This window comes from Protopterus annectens, chromosome 6.part1, assembly GCF_019279795.1.
Source record: "Protopterus annectens isolate FY-2018-M chromosome 6.part1, PAN1.0, whole genome shotgun sequence".
NCBI lineage: Eukaryota > Metazoa > Chordata > Ceratodontiformes > Protopteridae > Protopterus > Protopterus annectens.
This window is the reverse complement of record NC_056738.1, coordinates 222,710,373-222,727,553: the sequence shown is the minus strand read 5'-3', so window position 1 is coordinate 222,727,553 and position 17,181 is coordinate 222,710,373.

Sequence of the window (17,181 nt, the reverse complement as noted above, 5' to 3'; positions counted from 1 at the left end):
CTAATGCTCAGTTGGGTGGATAGTATTTTACACCATCACTAAGGATTGCATATTGCTAGTAAAACTAAAGACAGCAAAATAAATTATAGTATAGGTGGAGAAATGCTAGCATTCAGGATCGACTTATTCATATGGTAAAGAGTAAATGATTGGAATTCAGGTTTTTATAGCAGGTAGTTCAAGACTTCATACTGATTACTTGAGCGGGTATTTTATCGTCAGTATAATAAAATATTATTTTCATTTTTTAACCTAAGCCGATGAGTCAAAAGTGTCCCCTCTCGGGGAGAGATGGAGGCATTGTTGATTTAGGTTGCAAGTTAAACTTAAGAAAAGCAAACCAGTGATAACAGGACCAAACTTGTTAGCTGATCATATCATTAAGCCTGTAATGAAAACTATCACTTGCCTGTAACATGTAGTATTTATGATGTATGGAAGTTGCAGGAAGCTAATGATGAAACAAAAAATGCATTTTTATGGCGGCAGGACAATAATGCATGCTAGCATAAGTAAGTCGATATTGATAATGATCTGATACTTGTATTGGAATTCTATGAGCTCATTGTATTATGAATATGAGGCTTTTTAGAATTTTCTATCATTATGTACTTCTGGGGTGAGATTCAAAGGCCTCAGCTGGAATTATTAGATATTTAGTGAATTTCTTTGTGCCAATTAGCATAAATAGTGGCAAGTGACAGGGTCTGAGTGATTCAAAGTCACAGACTGTATGGTCATAAAAGGGCAAAACAGTGTGGCACTCAATGCATGATAATGACTTCATAATGACAAGGAAATGAGGAACCCTATTAAAATAAGTCAGATTATATATGCAAATTAATGAATTAGAATGACAGGCCAATTCAGAAGTGTATAAAATGCCCATGTTTTGCTGTAGCAAATACTCAGTTGATCTACTAGTAATACTTGGATTAACAGCATTATTACTTCAGCAGGATGTGCTAATGACTGCCACTGTAACTGGTGCCTGCAAGTTTGTGCTTTGTGACAATCTCTATACAAAGGCAACTCTAGGTTCATTTTTTTGATGGGGCACAATATGAGCGCAGTAGCTACCTGATAGGACCTGTGAAAAGAAAAACATGATAGAATATGTGTAAAAGATACACATCTGCTGTCCACTGAACTTACTAGCTAAGTGTGCCCTTTCTCAATAATATAGTCCTATAACCAAATAAACCGTTATACATGTTATCTAGTACAAAATGCACTTAGTATTTCCAGATCTTACTAGATTGCCCTCCAAGTCTTTTTCAAAACCTTACACTTGTTTTTTTTTTCTTGATTTAGATCTATTCATGCAAATAACTTTAATTCATATTTTCTAAAACTCTCCTGTTTGTCCAAATCAGGTTATTTATACCCATAATAATTCATTCTGCCCTTATCACCAACAACAGACAAAGTAAGAGGTGCATTATTTGATGTAAAGTTAATGCATGACAACTTAAATCACTTCTCAAAAAACAGCTTCACTTATTTGGCATCACCATGACAGCATGTCATAAGACAATAAAATTATCTAAGCAAAAGAACATTTACAGTCAAAATTCACAAAGTAGTTTCTACAGAACACTAACAACAGGAGCTTTGAACACCCCCCCCCCACAAAAAAAACACATGGAAGGGTTGTGGTGTCTATTCACACAATTCAGTAACTTCTGTTTATACATAATAACAATATTTTGCCACCATCGTAAAACAATTATTTTATATTTAAATAATGTAGTCTTCTTCATAAATGGTCCCTCCCTTTCCAGCATACCCAGGATATATTTTCATGCAAAAGATGTTTAATTAAAGACTTGCAGATTTTTTTTCTTCCAGTAGCAACTCCAACAAAGTTTTTGAGAAAGAGGATGTAAAATAGAGGTTGCCCAAAGTGACATAAATATAAATATGAATGATAATTGAGGGTCTGATGACATATCTACACTGTACCCATAGTTAATGCTATAGAGCATGGAGAGACTGTGTTAAGGGGTATGCGGGATTCTCATTTGACAGATGTATCCTGATATTAATACTACCATCAAGAAACATACGCACATTGCTCTTGGTGGGACTTGCCCTTATTTAGATTTATTTTATTTACTTAATGAATGTTTATTAACCTTACAGGTAGACCAGTTCATACTAATACTTTTTAATGTATGACTTAGGCTACAAAACAAATTTAGCTACAAGCAACTAGTTAAGGAAATCAGTATAATATACACATATAGCAGTGTTTACAAAGTACAGCTAATATGTGCAGCACATGATGCACATAACAGGAAGAGAAAATGATTAGCTAATTGGCTTTTTATCCATAGCAACGTAATTCAAAGGGAGCAGACCCAATTCCCAAAAGCCAGAAGATCAACTGCAGAATGACCAACGTTAAAAGGCCAAATGTCAAATATCTAGCAGCTTATATGGCCGAAGCATAAAATATTGAATATGTCATTTTATAAAACATTGTGAAATACCAGACATTAGTAACATCAGCCTGTTACTTTGCAAAACTACAAAAGTTGACAACATTCTAATCAACTTTACAAAGGCCTTTCTGATCTGAAATTTCACTGTAACTTCAATTCACAATATTCCTAAACTGCTTCAAGATATGCTTATGAAAGTCCCTTGACAGTCCCATATTCATTTTGTTTTGCACACTTCAGTACCTTTTGGGGAAAATAGATTAGAGGATCTCGGATATGGGCATGCTTCTTAAAGCATGTAAAATGCATAAGTTTTGCTATAACATATAAAAATGACAATACTATTTTTCTCAGAAAAGAGCTTTATTCTTGGTTCTCAATTCATAAGAACACACAAATAATATTAATCTGATAGTGAGTTTGCCTTGCTAAGGAAATGCAATGTGTTTGGTCATAACATCTCTTGCAATGAGCATTTAGTTAGGAAGGTTGTTTTGTCGAACTGCCAGCGACAGCACATAACATGTAACATCATTATTTGCCTATGCATAGATGGCTCTGTAACCGCTTTCTGCTTCATAATACAACACACTAAAATGCATCCATAACACATAAAGACAAGCATGCCTTGTTTTTTGGATCATTTCAGTTGATTATCAGAGGTGGCAGGAAAGACAAATATGCATGCAGGCCTTGATGGATTCTTCTGTTCAAAAGAAATGTGCTGTGCTGTGCTGTAGCATTCTTTAACTGAAATTAGAAATCTGGTGAACTATACATCTTCACCCTAAATGGAGAACAATGTTTGGTAAAAAAATAAGGCACCCACTTCATGACAGTATATGAAGGTAATGCTCAGACAGTGTAAAAACTAATTGCCACCATTCTTTATGCTAACTAAACATGGCAGTGTTGTTTAGAGAGGATAAAATTAAAAATGTAATGACAAAAAGAGTAGTGTGCCTGTCTGTCTGTGTGTCTGTGAGCATGAAATAGAGTGAAAGACTGAGTGTTTGACTAAGAGAGAGAGGGAGACAGACAGACAGGCAGAGACAGAGACAGTACATGCCAACTCTGTTTGACTGCAACAGGCAGTCCATCAGCATGTATTCCCTAAACAAAAAGAGGAAACTCTAATAACATTATTGATTGATTTTACGCCTCAGTGATTTACCAGCAAATCATGCATTTTATAAAGGAAAGAACAGGGCTATGCCATACCTCTCAACCTCCTGGTCAAGAAATCTGGACAAAGCCTGAAATAATGGGGTGACAAAGGCCCACAAATAGGAACAAAATTTATGCTAGACTAACGGAACTGGAGTTAGCATGCATTTTCTGAAGGATATTAAGTCTGAAACTAAACTGTATGTCATTATTTAGTGACTGCAGTCCTCAGATCATAGCAGAAATTTGCCAGAAAATTACAAATTTTATGAGGAACAGACCAAAAATATAAGGCATAAATCTGGGCATTCTGGGAAAATCTGTACAGTTGAGAGGTATGGTTTATGTGGCAAAATAAGGGACAAGTTAAGAGGAATAGGAGGAAGATTAAAATATGTGTGTGTGTGTGTGTGTGTGTGTGTGTGTGTGTGTGTGTGTGTGTGTGTGTGTGTGTGTGTGCATGCGCGCTCGCGCGTGCGCACATGTGCGCGTGTGTGCGTGTATGTATGTGTGTGTAAATGTGTGTTTAGATATTAAATGCTTTCATAACTTATATTTTGGATGTAAAATACTTCGTCCAACAGTAATTGCATATGCTACAGCAAGTTTGAGACATTAGGCAGGCAAACTATTTTACATCAAAATATAAAAAGTATATAGTAAAAAAATACAAAACAGCTTAACAGATGTCCCATTCTGTAAGGGAATAATGCCTTCCAAGATGAGTGTTGTTAGGGAATTAGTGCCGTTCTTGGAGTGGTAATGCCCTCACCTGTGGCATCAGTCTCACAACACCCCTGGCTGGTTGAAAACTCCCTGATAAATTGCACTGTCCGTCAAGTATTATTGTTTGCTTACTAACCTGATGCACCCCTGACTGAAACATTAATTACTGAAGGAAGCCCTCTTCTGACATCTAATCCATACCCAGCTGTGTGGGGCCAAACTCCTGACTAAGATCAAAAACTCCAAGTCCTCAGTGAGGCAGGTTAGTGTTGGTGGTCTACTACTGTTTTGTACTTGTCTGTTGAAATGTCATATGCCTTTTTTCTTGCATGGAGTAACACTTTTTTAACCCCTCATCAAACCTGATGCAGAGACCTATCATGGCCAGCCACAACTGCTCAGTCAAGCAACAGTCCCTCCAAAATGTTATCCCAATAATACTTTTCTGCAGCAACATTGCCCAGATGACACATATCATTAGTGAAGATGGCCCACATTAACAGTAGTTGAACTTCTCTAGGTACTGCCTCAATCAGGTGCCCATGATATTAAAGGTAGTCTTGTGGGCAAAACTTGTCAGCCAGTGGACACGCATTGTACTCTGAGGGATGTCTCTGACTAAGGGCCACAACTCCCTCATACAACTGCATAGCTACCCCATTTAGTGTTGTGTACAGTTCTACCAAATCTGTACTTCATTCATGGCCATAGTCTCTAAAACCTCTTTATGTACCTGTTTATTAGCTGTAGCTAGTCCTATGTTCAGGCTCTCTCTCCCCCGGTTAAATACTGTAGCCGTGTTTCAACATATGCCATTGGCACCCCAGCCCCCTTCCCCAGTCATGTTAATAAAATGGTTACATCATACACTGCTTCCTCTCATAAGACCCTAAACTGATGGTGCATTGCTATGCAATGTCTTTGTTTCCCAGTTACATGGACATTATGTCTGTCATGATGTGAATGATATCCACCAGGCAGCACTCCTTCCTTAACTCTATAAATCTTTTTCTAAGTCTGTAGACTACAATTCTACTGAATAACTAAATTCCTGTATTGCACATTTGTATGGTTATGAGTGGTGCTGTGCAAAATGTCACAAACAGTTTATGCTAAAGTAAAAAAGCTGAATTATCATATCAGCTATAGAGGAAAGGCTAATACGCACTACTGCTTCCGAGTCAATGCTAAGAAGTATTGTTGCCCTTCATGTATTGGATGACTGGGAAATGTAGCTATTTGGTGATATGCTGTGTTATCAAGCAAGAGGCATAGAAACAATACATTTTTGAGGATAACAAAGAGATTATGTGACCGGTGCTGTAGCATAGAGGGATAAAGCCCTGACTGTGGCCCAGGTGACATGGGTTTAAATAGCAACTTATGCATCTGAGGAGCTAGCAGGAAAGGATGTGCATACCTACCCTGGGGGGGGGGGGGTATTCATTTTGGTGTTCTCTGAGGGGAATATATGGTCCATGAAGAGTGTCAATTGTGGGATGTGTGATGGTGAGCGTGTAGGATGATAAAGTAGGTCATAATGTTAATAAACAATCGTATCCTTTATGAAAGCTGTTTCCAGCTAAACCCACCATGCTCTCCTTAGGTTCCATGCTGACCTCAGCCTGAAAAAAATCATTGAAGATGTGGTAAGGTGTTACAGAGTATACTGCAGTGTAGCTACACTAATAACAGATCAAGTGTTACCACTAAAATGCACAGTTAAAAAGGTGAGGAAAGTAACAAGTGGAATGCCACCATGGAAGCACTGGATAGGCAAAATTAAAAGGAAACTAAGAAAAGATGCATCACTATTAGATGAATACAGAAAAGGGAGCACAGCATCCAAAATTAATAGAACTATGGGATAAAAGCAACATAAACATCAAACTAGATCAGTATGTGTCATGCACTATTTCAAATAATAAACTACAATATCAGCATAAGCAGAAAGTCATAAAAGATATACAAATCTGCAAATATAAATGTAAAGTGCAAAAATAGCAATTTGCTGAATATCCAAAAGTAATATTAGCAACAAAAAAAAGAAGGAATCTATATATTTTGAAAAACTACTCACAAAGATCCCTTTCAACATCACAAAGATGCCAAATGTATAGAATAGTTTAAAGATGCAGTAAGTGGATCTACTATAGAGGGTATAAAATGGGATGAAGGTAGAAAGAAATTAAGACAAAATTACAAAAGTCTGTTTACTGGAATCCCTAGGTCTAGATGCAGTATCTAACTTCAGATTAAAGGTATTAACATTGTTGCATAAAGGCTTAGGGGGAATTTAATAAAGCCTATACATTTTTTTTGCCTCGTAGGCATTTCGACGCAATGCTTACACAGCTGCAAACATATTAAGATTCAGTAAGCACTGCTGAGTGGCTTGCACGCATGCACAGACATAGAAAACTCTGTAGCATGCAAATTGCCTTATAAGCAGGTGAATCTCATACAAATGAGGCAGGTAGAGTAATCCAGCAAGCAGAAAGGCATCTGTTCAGACCCCGTGACAGTGTCTATAGTGTACACAGAAAATTTCCACATACAGGAGTCTAGACAGATAAAAGGGGGTGTAAAACTGTAGAAATGTGTACATAAATCTCTTGACAATGTAATACTACATACACATATGAGCAAAACTATTATTCTGGATGTTGGAAAGATTAAGGGAATAACTTAAATTAATATTTTTTTAATGATCTTGGCGTGTTTGCTCTATGCACCACACTGCGCAAACATGCTTAATAGAAAAAAAAATAGAAAAAGAATCTTATACTATGTGACAGAAATGTATTATAGGACCTGGCGTGGGGTCCCTACAGTAGCACATTGCTGCTGCTGCTACGGTGATAGGGCTATGAAGCATTTAGTTTCCAGGCTAAGTATGCAAATGAGGTGGAGTTATTGAATAGCAGAAAGGAGTACTCATGTCCACATATCTCCTTTGTGTAGGGTCTTACACCATGTTGATGTTAATACAGGATGTGGTTGACATCAGGGGACTGTGTCCAAGGCCACCCGCAGGCAGGTGCAAGGGGGTGCACTTGCACCCCCCTGGATTTTCTTAAGCTATCTGTGTAATGATTTGGCAAAGCAGTACAATTTTCCATCATTTCAACTTACTTTTTTTCTGTAAAGCCTGCATCATTTGGAGGAGATATTACTGGAGGTGGCAGTCACATGATGCATAATTGATGAGCTTCAATTCCTCCTTAAACTGTATCTCTCCATCTACAACTGTTAGTTGCATAGAGTTTGTATAACTGTGGGTGGAAGATTCATGCATCCTGACAAACCAGACATAGTGAAAAAAACTATCATTCTGTGGTGAACTGGTGGGGTGCACTTAGTTTTTAAGGAACTGAAGGTAGGTTGATCAAAGGCAGGGAGTCAGAAACAAGAAAGAAGCTCCTATTCCACTCCTGAGGTAATTTTTTTACACTGTCACTGAACCATGGAAGCTTCCAGCTTGGCTCCAAAATGTGAAAGCAGCACACTTGAGATGGAGTGTGTCCAGTATTTTCCCCTGATGTCCAGTGCCCTCCCCATTCTCATTACCAATCCCATCCCATCGACCATAGTACAGACAGTTCTTGTGGCTAACAGCTTCTCTGTTGCATCCATGATGTGATGCCTGACATGAAGAACCTGCCTGGTAGTTAAGTTTAACTTACTTGCAATGCAGATGGCCTTTTTGCCTTACACATTCCTCAAGGTAGTTCTGGTGGTCGGTGCAGGTGGAGATTGTTGGAATGAAGACTGGAGAGCCATAGTACCAAAAGTGACCTGGCTGTACACTGCTACAAAAAAAAAAAAAAAAAAAAAAAGTACCATTATTATGAAAATGCACAAATAACGGGGTGGGTTAAGTGTCTAGACAAGATGGCTTTTGTATATCCTTTCCATTTCTTCTAATGAATATAATGAAGTTGAAGATAGGGTTTATGTAATTTGTGAACTGACCATGTAGCCAGGGAGTTGGGGATGTGTGGAGTAATGGCACCAGGGAACAAGTCTGATTGGCATTGCATACTTTAGTGTTTACACGTGAAGTCAAGTGATAAGATTTTGATTGCAGTTGTTGATGGCTCAATTAAAGGAAAGAACGTGCTTGAAATAGTTGCAGTTTTTGCTCACTTGTGAGTGGGGAGAATGGGTTTAGATGCTTAGCTTTGGGGGCATTAATTTACATTCTTTTATCAAAGCAAACAGTAATCCATTGTAAGAAAATGGGCTTTTCTTGTTTCTTTTTTGCTGTTTCCCTTTTGCACTGTATGTCAAACTAAAAATGTCTGTGCAATATATTATATTGCACAAACACATATATAGTGTGCTTGTCTTTCTCTTAGAGTTGATGTCTGCCTTATGCTGCGTGAGAGTAATCTTGGCAAAACATTACAAGTCTTGTGTTGGGCCATGTTATTTGTGTTTTTTTTTTTTGACAAATCACAGGGATGAGCTAAGGATTAAGTTAATAAATGACATCCATTTCAGTTTCAGACTTTATATCATTCAGAAAATGCATTCTAACACAAATCCTTTTATTCTAGCAACTTTCTAAATGTGTCCCTAGTTTTGGGCCGTTGTCCCCAACATAATGGGCTTTGTCCAGATTACTTGTGCTAAGAGATTGACATGTGCGTGTGTGTGTGTGTGTGTGTGTGTGTGTGTGTGTGTGTGTGTGTGTGTGTGTGTATCAAAGGAAAGTAGTATGTCCCTCAGCTATCCAGGTTTTTGGCAGAATGTCTAGATTTTTGCCCCATATTCCACCTAAAAAGGATTGCAGACAGTTGCTAAATAGTGACAGACATTTTGAGCTTTACATGTCATATCCTTTAGAAAAATGCATACTAACACAAATCCTGTTATTCTAGCAATTTTGGAATTTATTTTCAAGTGTATTTTCAAGGAATTGTGAGCTTCAAGGGAGAAGTTTACTGCTGCTCATGCTAGGTCTGCTTAAAATGTGCAACTATTTTGTTTAGCAAATGGTATCATTATTATGGTATCGAATTTTAAAGCAGTGTTAGTAGCACAGCAGGTAGCATTCTTGCATCTTGATACAGAGGGCTGTAGTTTCTACTACCACAGCATGTAAATTTGTATTTTAACGGGGTGGGGTGCTGCAGTCCTGAGTATGTCCTCCTTTGGATGAGATGCCTAGTAACTATGAACCTCTTTTTTAGCTTGTCACACATTCTGCATTGCAATATACCAGCTTAACATTTCTTTTAATGCAACATAGGCAATTTATTCTTCAAGGACAACAGGCACTGAATTTGTAGATGAAATACTGTTGTTGTTTTATAGGAACCTATAACCATATATAACCACACACACACACACACACACACACACACACACACACACATATATATATATATATATATATATATATATATATATATATATATATACCTTCATTAGTCTCAGATCTTTTTAATGTGGAATTATTCAGATGACTTACTTCTGCAGAGATTTTACATATTGACTGATATTGGTGGATTGTAATGACAGAAGTTTGAGTGGCCGTTTATGGTTGAAATGTTCTGAACTGGGCAGTTTGTCATTACTGGTTCATGTTTTGTTTCACTGCTTACCGAAAAATGTTCAAAACTATAAATTTAAAACATTCTAACAAGTGGTGCTGTATTATACAATGGATATAATTCAATTATTATATATTATAATTAATACACTCAAGAAGATGAATCACAGTACTTTTGTATGGTCTTAAAAATGTGTGTAAGGGGGACTATGATTTGAAAATAGTCCAGAGGTAAACTTAACCCGCCACTGCCCAGATGCATTCTCTTTGAATGTGGGTTTCAATGCTGTTTCAGTGAATGTGAGTTTCAAAGCCAGATAAGTTTTAATGATAAGTCTGTTTTCATTGTAAGACTATTGCTTTGTGTTTATGCTATAAAATTTGAAATAAAAGTTGTAAACTAAATCCAAATATCTTTAGTCATTGTAGAAGTAAAATATTAAACAGTATGCATACTGAGAGTATTTAACAGAGTTTATGGCAACTGAGAAAAAATAGCCAAGTGATAGGACACTGGAATGGCTGCATGTGTGGGGGTGTGTGTCCTGGGGTTCTGGGTTTGTACTCCCCTGCAAACAATCCTGTGGGCTCCCTTGACTGTGTCCTCTCACTTCAAGCTCTTTTAAGCTTAGGTACACGTGTTTGCATGATGTGCTGCCTGGCGAAGCGTGCTCTCAAAACCAGATGTGTTCAATTAGAAATTTTGACCTTTTATAAGCTGTACTGCTCAGTGTGGCACTGTGCGCGGCATCTTGCACTGAAATAGGGTGATTAAATGCTGTTAATTATATTGTAAGCAGGTGAAATGCATCATAGTTTATCAATCACACATTCTGCACCTACAGCAGAGCTATATAAAAGTATGCATACACCCTACATTCTAATTTTTCCCCCCATACTCTGGACAGTTGGAGTACAGACTTGGGAATCTTAGCTGAGATAATGCTATGGGCTGCTGCAGGTCTTCTACATCTGTATGTGCTAGATGCTGAAGTCAATGTTGCTGGTGCTGCTGACAATAGGCCTAGGCAGAGAAGGAGAAGACTGTTTAGGCCCAGGGTAACCTTCCAGGAGCTACATGAGCTGGAGATTGTAGAGTGCTACAGGGTAGACAGGAACATACTACAAGAACTCTCTGAGCTTTGCCACCCTCAACTCAGACCCAGAGTCAACAGAGGGGAACTCATTCCAGTGGAAACAAAGATATGTGTATCCCTTAGGATACTAGCTACAGGTACTTTCCAAAGAGCAACTGGGTATATGATGGAGGTCTCACAGGCATCTGCATCTAGGATGCTACACCAGTTCGTGGATACCATGCTATCATATGTCAGTGAGCACATATCTTTTCCCCTCTCTGCTGAGGTGAGGAACAGCAGTGTGCAACACTTCTACCATGTAGCACACTACACTGAAGTACTGGGTTCCATGGATTGCACTCATGTAGACATCAAGGCACCACCTGGTGAGGAGGTTAGAATGTATTTCAACCAGAAAGGGTACCACTCCATCAACTACCAGGTTATGTGCGATGCCCAAGGGATTATCCTGAATGTGTGTGCTGGCAGCCATGGCAGTTATCACAACTCCCATATCTGGCATGCATCATAGCTAAACCAGATGACTGTTAGGGAGGCATTCCATTCTGCCATTTACTGGGGGCTGCTGGCTACACCCTGGAACCATGGATGAAGACACCCATCAGAAATACACACACACCCATGGAAGAAGACCATTATAAGGTACTCACACAAACTAGGAACATCATAGAGCATGTGTTTGAGCTTCTGAAGTCAAGGTTCTGGTTTCTCTATATATCTGGTGGAGCCCTGCAGTACTCTCCAGTCACATGTGCACATATGTTCACAGTATGTGCTGTGCTACACAATCTGATCTTGTGGAAACAGCTGCAGCAGGATTAGCAAAGGGAAGGAATACATAGTCCCCCCACCAGTGCCTAGGTCACCACAACCGCAGTCACAGGAGAACTCCGAGGAGGAACCCCCTGCTGATGTCCCTGTAGGCAGATGTAGGCATGCTCAGTATGCCCTGGCTTTGGCTAAGAGACAATGTATAGCACATGCGCTGACTACTTTGGGACCTAGAGACTGACACCTTACTCCTCCTCACATACATATATTAAAATTGACACCAGACAACCCACACAACTTGTACCTACCTATCTATGTATTGGCTGTGTACTGCTTGCATCAGACAGAGTGAGCCCCCAGTTACAGTTCTGTCAATTGATGTGTTCAAAAGGTAAGTTTCTAACCTACACAGTACTTGTAAGGATTAGCATGACATGATATTGTATGTATGGATCTGCTACATTTATGCAAGTAAATATAGTGGACTATTTGGACAGAAGTAACATCCACATGTGACTACAGATACCCAGTCCACTATAATGTGTCCTTTAATATTCACTAGGCCTCATGCATGGAATATTCACTACATCAGTCAAGAGTGGTGGTAAACAGTGGGGTTACATGATTTTTGGACTATGGTGTATCCCTGCAGAACATGCAGTGTTGTTGCCTCACCCTCAGCACAGCAGTGCTCCCATATAACTGCTATAACAGTAACTCATCAACAGTATATCAGCAGTCCAGGCAGTCTCAGGGCAGTAACATAGAAATTGGCCATACATTGTATGTCTCACTTAACACAGGAATAACAACGCACATATTTATGTTGTTGATTGTGTGATGAATGACCCCTCTCTGTCTGGCAACTTGTGTGGCTCAGTGGCCTAGGGAAGTTAGCATGGGTGATAGTGTTGAGTGTTCTAATCTAGAAGTATCCACATCATTGGGATGTGCAGTATTATTATGTTATTTTTGTACAGACTGTCAGTCTGTGTGTGGTGCAACATTATTAACCTCTGTCACATATTAATTACATCAGACAGGTGAAAAATGTGTGTGCATGTATATATATATATGTATATATATATATATATATATATATGTTTTATAATTACACTTAAAAGTGAAATTTGTATTTGATATTTTAGATGCAGTCATAACATTTGCATTGACAAGTGAATTTTATGTGAATGCAGCTTTAAGAATCTCAGGAAGTGATGTCATGGTTACACATGCTATTTAAACTTGGGTGAATGAATGTTTGTTGTCTAAAGAACTTTACTGATTGTAGTAGATGAAAGCGCTGACAATAAATGTGTTTGTTGGAATTATCATCATCTTTTTTTGTTTTTGAAGTTCGTTTTAATATTTAGTTGGTTATAGCAGAAAAATGCCATGGACAATGAGTGAAGTGCAGTACTGCAGAAACAGGGACAGATGTCATTGTCTATAACTTATAAAATCCCAGAATGGAGTACAGGTAAGTGTGGCCAGGATTCAGTTTATAAGTGCTGACAATCTCACTGGTCATGCCCATACACTTACTTAAACAGAGTGCAATTCTGTTGCCCCTTGCTCAAAATTACCTGTTATATATAGATATGTCTATACATACCTACATTTATATATATACATATCTGTCACTATCTCTCTCTCTCTCTCTCTCTCTCTCATAGATAGTATATCTATTTCTATGTATATACAAATAGATATATACTTATATATACCTATCTATACACACACACACACACACATATATATATATATATATATACACATAAACACACACACACACACACACACACACACACACACACACACACATGAACACACACACACACACACACACACACACACACACACACACACACACACACACACACACACACACACACACACACACACACACACACACACACACACACACAAATATGTGTGCAGATGTCTGTATTGTCCTACATACCCTGATAATCTTGAGTAAAGCTGCACTATCACACATCTGTAATGCTGCTCAAAGGATCCAAAGTAAGGGTTCAACAGTACACAATGCACTTACATACAGGCCCCTGTGCCTGCTGGGTGTTACCAAACATACAACAACAGATGAATAGGTGGTGCAATGCATAATGTTGTCTATGGATGCCTGGACAAGGCACATTGTTCTTGCCCACAGGCTTGTCCATCCAAATGCAAATAGTCACATATGGCCAAACTGGTAACTGTAGCCACATAGATAAGATAAATAACAGTTATCTGACTGCTAGGCTACTAGATGCAGATAACTGTACAAAGCAATGCCACTCTGCACACCACAGATGTTTCAACACAAGCCTAGTTTGTGTAATCCACAAGCAGTTTGCCTGCAGTCATGTATAAAACATATGTCGGCTGTAGCATGTGTGATAAGTACTGTGATCTGTAATACATAAGACTAGATAGGTAGGGGTTCTAATCTCACTGCAAGCCACTTGGTGTGTATGTGTGTGTATCCCCCTGCAAAACAATTGACAATTCCTCACTGACTGTAAAACTATAATGATTCTGCACTTTATGGCCCTGTAAGTTGCTTCTGGTTTCCAAACTACTCTCTTCTACAAGGCCTGATGATGTCATCTACATTAAGACTACCAGCTGCCATTGGAATGTCAGACTTAAGCCATGGCACTTCCAAACTGCCCTCTTCTACAAGGCCTGCTGATGTAATCTACATTAAGACTACCAGCTGCCATTGCAATGCCAGACTTAAGCCGTGGTGCATGTGATAAGTACTGTGATCTATATCATGTATGATGAGATAGATAGTAGTTGTAATCTCATGCCAGGCCACTCAGTGTGTGTGTGTGTGTGTGTGTGTGTGTGTGTGTGTGTGTGTGTGTGTGTGTGTGTGTGTGTGTGTGTGTGTGTGTGTGTGTGTGTGTGTGTGTGTGTGTGTGTGTGTGTGTGTGTGTGTGTATTTCTTTATATCATAACTATGATCAACTCAGTAACTTAGAAGGTGGTAGGGGGTTGCAGTATTTTGGTTGTAGCAGGTGATGTGGGCCTCCAAATGCCTGACCAAAACTAGGCCTGCTGATGTCATGAAGCATAAGATGTCCTAAAACAATAGTATTAACAGACTTGAGGTGTACAGCATGTGTCATATATTCTGATCTGTAGTGTGGACCATTAGGTAGGCAAATGTTATAATCTCCATGCAGCCAACATGGAGTGTGTCTGAGTGTGCTGTGCTTTGTCTTATAAACAGTAATTGGAAGTGGTGCTATCCTCAATGTAGCCAGGTTTGTGTATGTGGTTGTTAGAGTATCTTGCATCAGCTTATGGAATCATAAGATCTTTGAACTTTAGTAGTATAATGGCCCTACAGCCCTCGAAATCATAGCCAAGTTTATACCTTTATATACTTGATCAGCACATATTGCTCCTGTCCATGAGGGACACAGGCAGAAGCTCTGTGGTGAAATATCATCGACCAATCATACAGATGGCATCTGATGAGGTCCACTGAGATGCTCTATTTGCCATTAGGCAGGTTTCTGTTTCAAAGGTGTGTTAAAGTCTGCTAGACAGATCTCTCCCACCAGCATGTTTCACTAATGTCACATGCCAGGTTAATAACCTTTGAGTGACTAATTCATGAATCATGCCACCTACAGATATGCAGCATTTCCAATCAAGTAGGGTCACACATTGCCCAGTATGCAAGGCAGAGATCACCTCCTAGCAGTCTATATGTCACAGGCTACAATGACACTGATTTCAGACAATCCCCATTGAACAGATTCTGAAGACATGAAGTTCCCCTGTGAGGGACCATTATGTTGTGTGCAATTCCCAGTAGTGCTTGGAAAGGCACATTACCAAATGGCCACTGCACTCAAATATTGGCATGCTGAGGGAAGAGTACATGTAGGTTATGATTATGTCACTTCTAGGTGACCGTGCCACAGTTATGACATATTATTCCCATATTACCACTGGGAAGACATTGCTATCTCAGGTACATTTGATACAGACCTGTGTGGCCATCCCTGTGTGCCCAGGTCTATCACCATGAGTAGGTACATCACATGTTGTGACTGATGTGCTACTTACCAAGAACATAGGTGTTACTGATGGAAATTATACTACATATATATCTTCATGGAGTTTACGGCCATTAGTATGTCAACAGGCATTTGTTCATCAATACCCTCTTGTAGGATATTGACATAACTCACAGATACTTTGACCACTCTCAGTTTGCAGACATTAGCCAATGTTGTCAGCCATAGACATTCAGTATTCATTTGTATCACAGTTAAATGGATTCCAAGCAGTGCAGGACCCAGGACTTAACCTTGTTGAACACTGCTGCTTACAGATCAGCTATTGGAGGTGGATTCCCTATTTTGAGTATGTGTGCCATCATTGAGCCATTTATTGACCCCTATAATGATATTACCATGGATTCGTAAGTGGGTGCTTTTGTCAGTGATGCCTGAGTGGGGGATAGAGTCACATGGCTTGGCTAAGTCCAGGGGGTTGTATGCTCTGATGCCCCCTCACCCAGGTCCTCAGTGACTGCCTCAGATATGTCCACCATGTTTAACAGCCATGATCTCCCTGTCAGAAATAAAACTGTATACAATCAACTGTTTGTAGATCACATATATGTTTGCTGATCAGCACCATAATGAACTGCCCCATGGGTGTACAAATTTGGTTACTCAGGCAAATAGGTCTATAGTTCCAATGGTCAGTGGATGCACCACCTCTATGCAAGGGGATAACAGTTGCCGTTGTCCATTCACCTGGGATGCAGCTAGTGGTTACAGTATGATTGCAAGGAAAACCCAATGGTGTTAGCAATCCTTGTTGGATCCCATGTATAATGCAGCTTGGGATGTTGGCATGTCCAATAGATGCTGGGTATCCACCACAGAGAGGACAGTTATGACCTGCTCTGTAGACATGGACAGTATGGGACAGGTTGGGGGAATGTCATGTGGTACATGTGGTGGGGACAGGGGAGTGAAGTTGACACACAACCTGTGGGTCAACAGGTTAACTATGAGTGCAGAACACATTATATGTGGTATTTTTAAGTATGAGTTCATTGACAATCTGGGCTTGTCCTCTGAGGTTACACATGTAACTACACTATGCGTTGTGGTTTTGCTTTGTGGGGGAGGGTAATTTTGTGACATACTGATTCTAAAAGACATCACAACAACACTATGTGGTTGTTTTAGTTGAAGAGGATGGGCCTCCACTTTATGGGGGTACCCTCCCGCCAAGTGTCACACAGCAATGTCCACCTCTTATTGTACAGCCTGCTAATGGCAGTTGTCCACCAGGCAGGTTTGCTGTACCATGGGGAGCTTGATTTCCTCCTGTCAGGTACAGCCGTGTCTATGCAGTTGTACTGCTG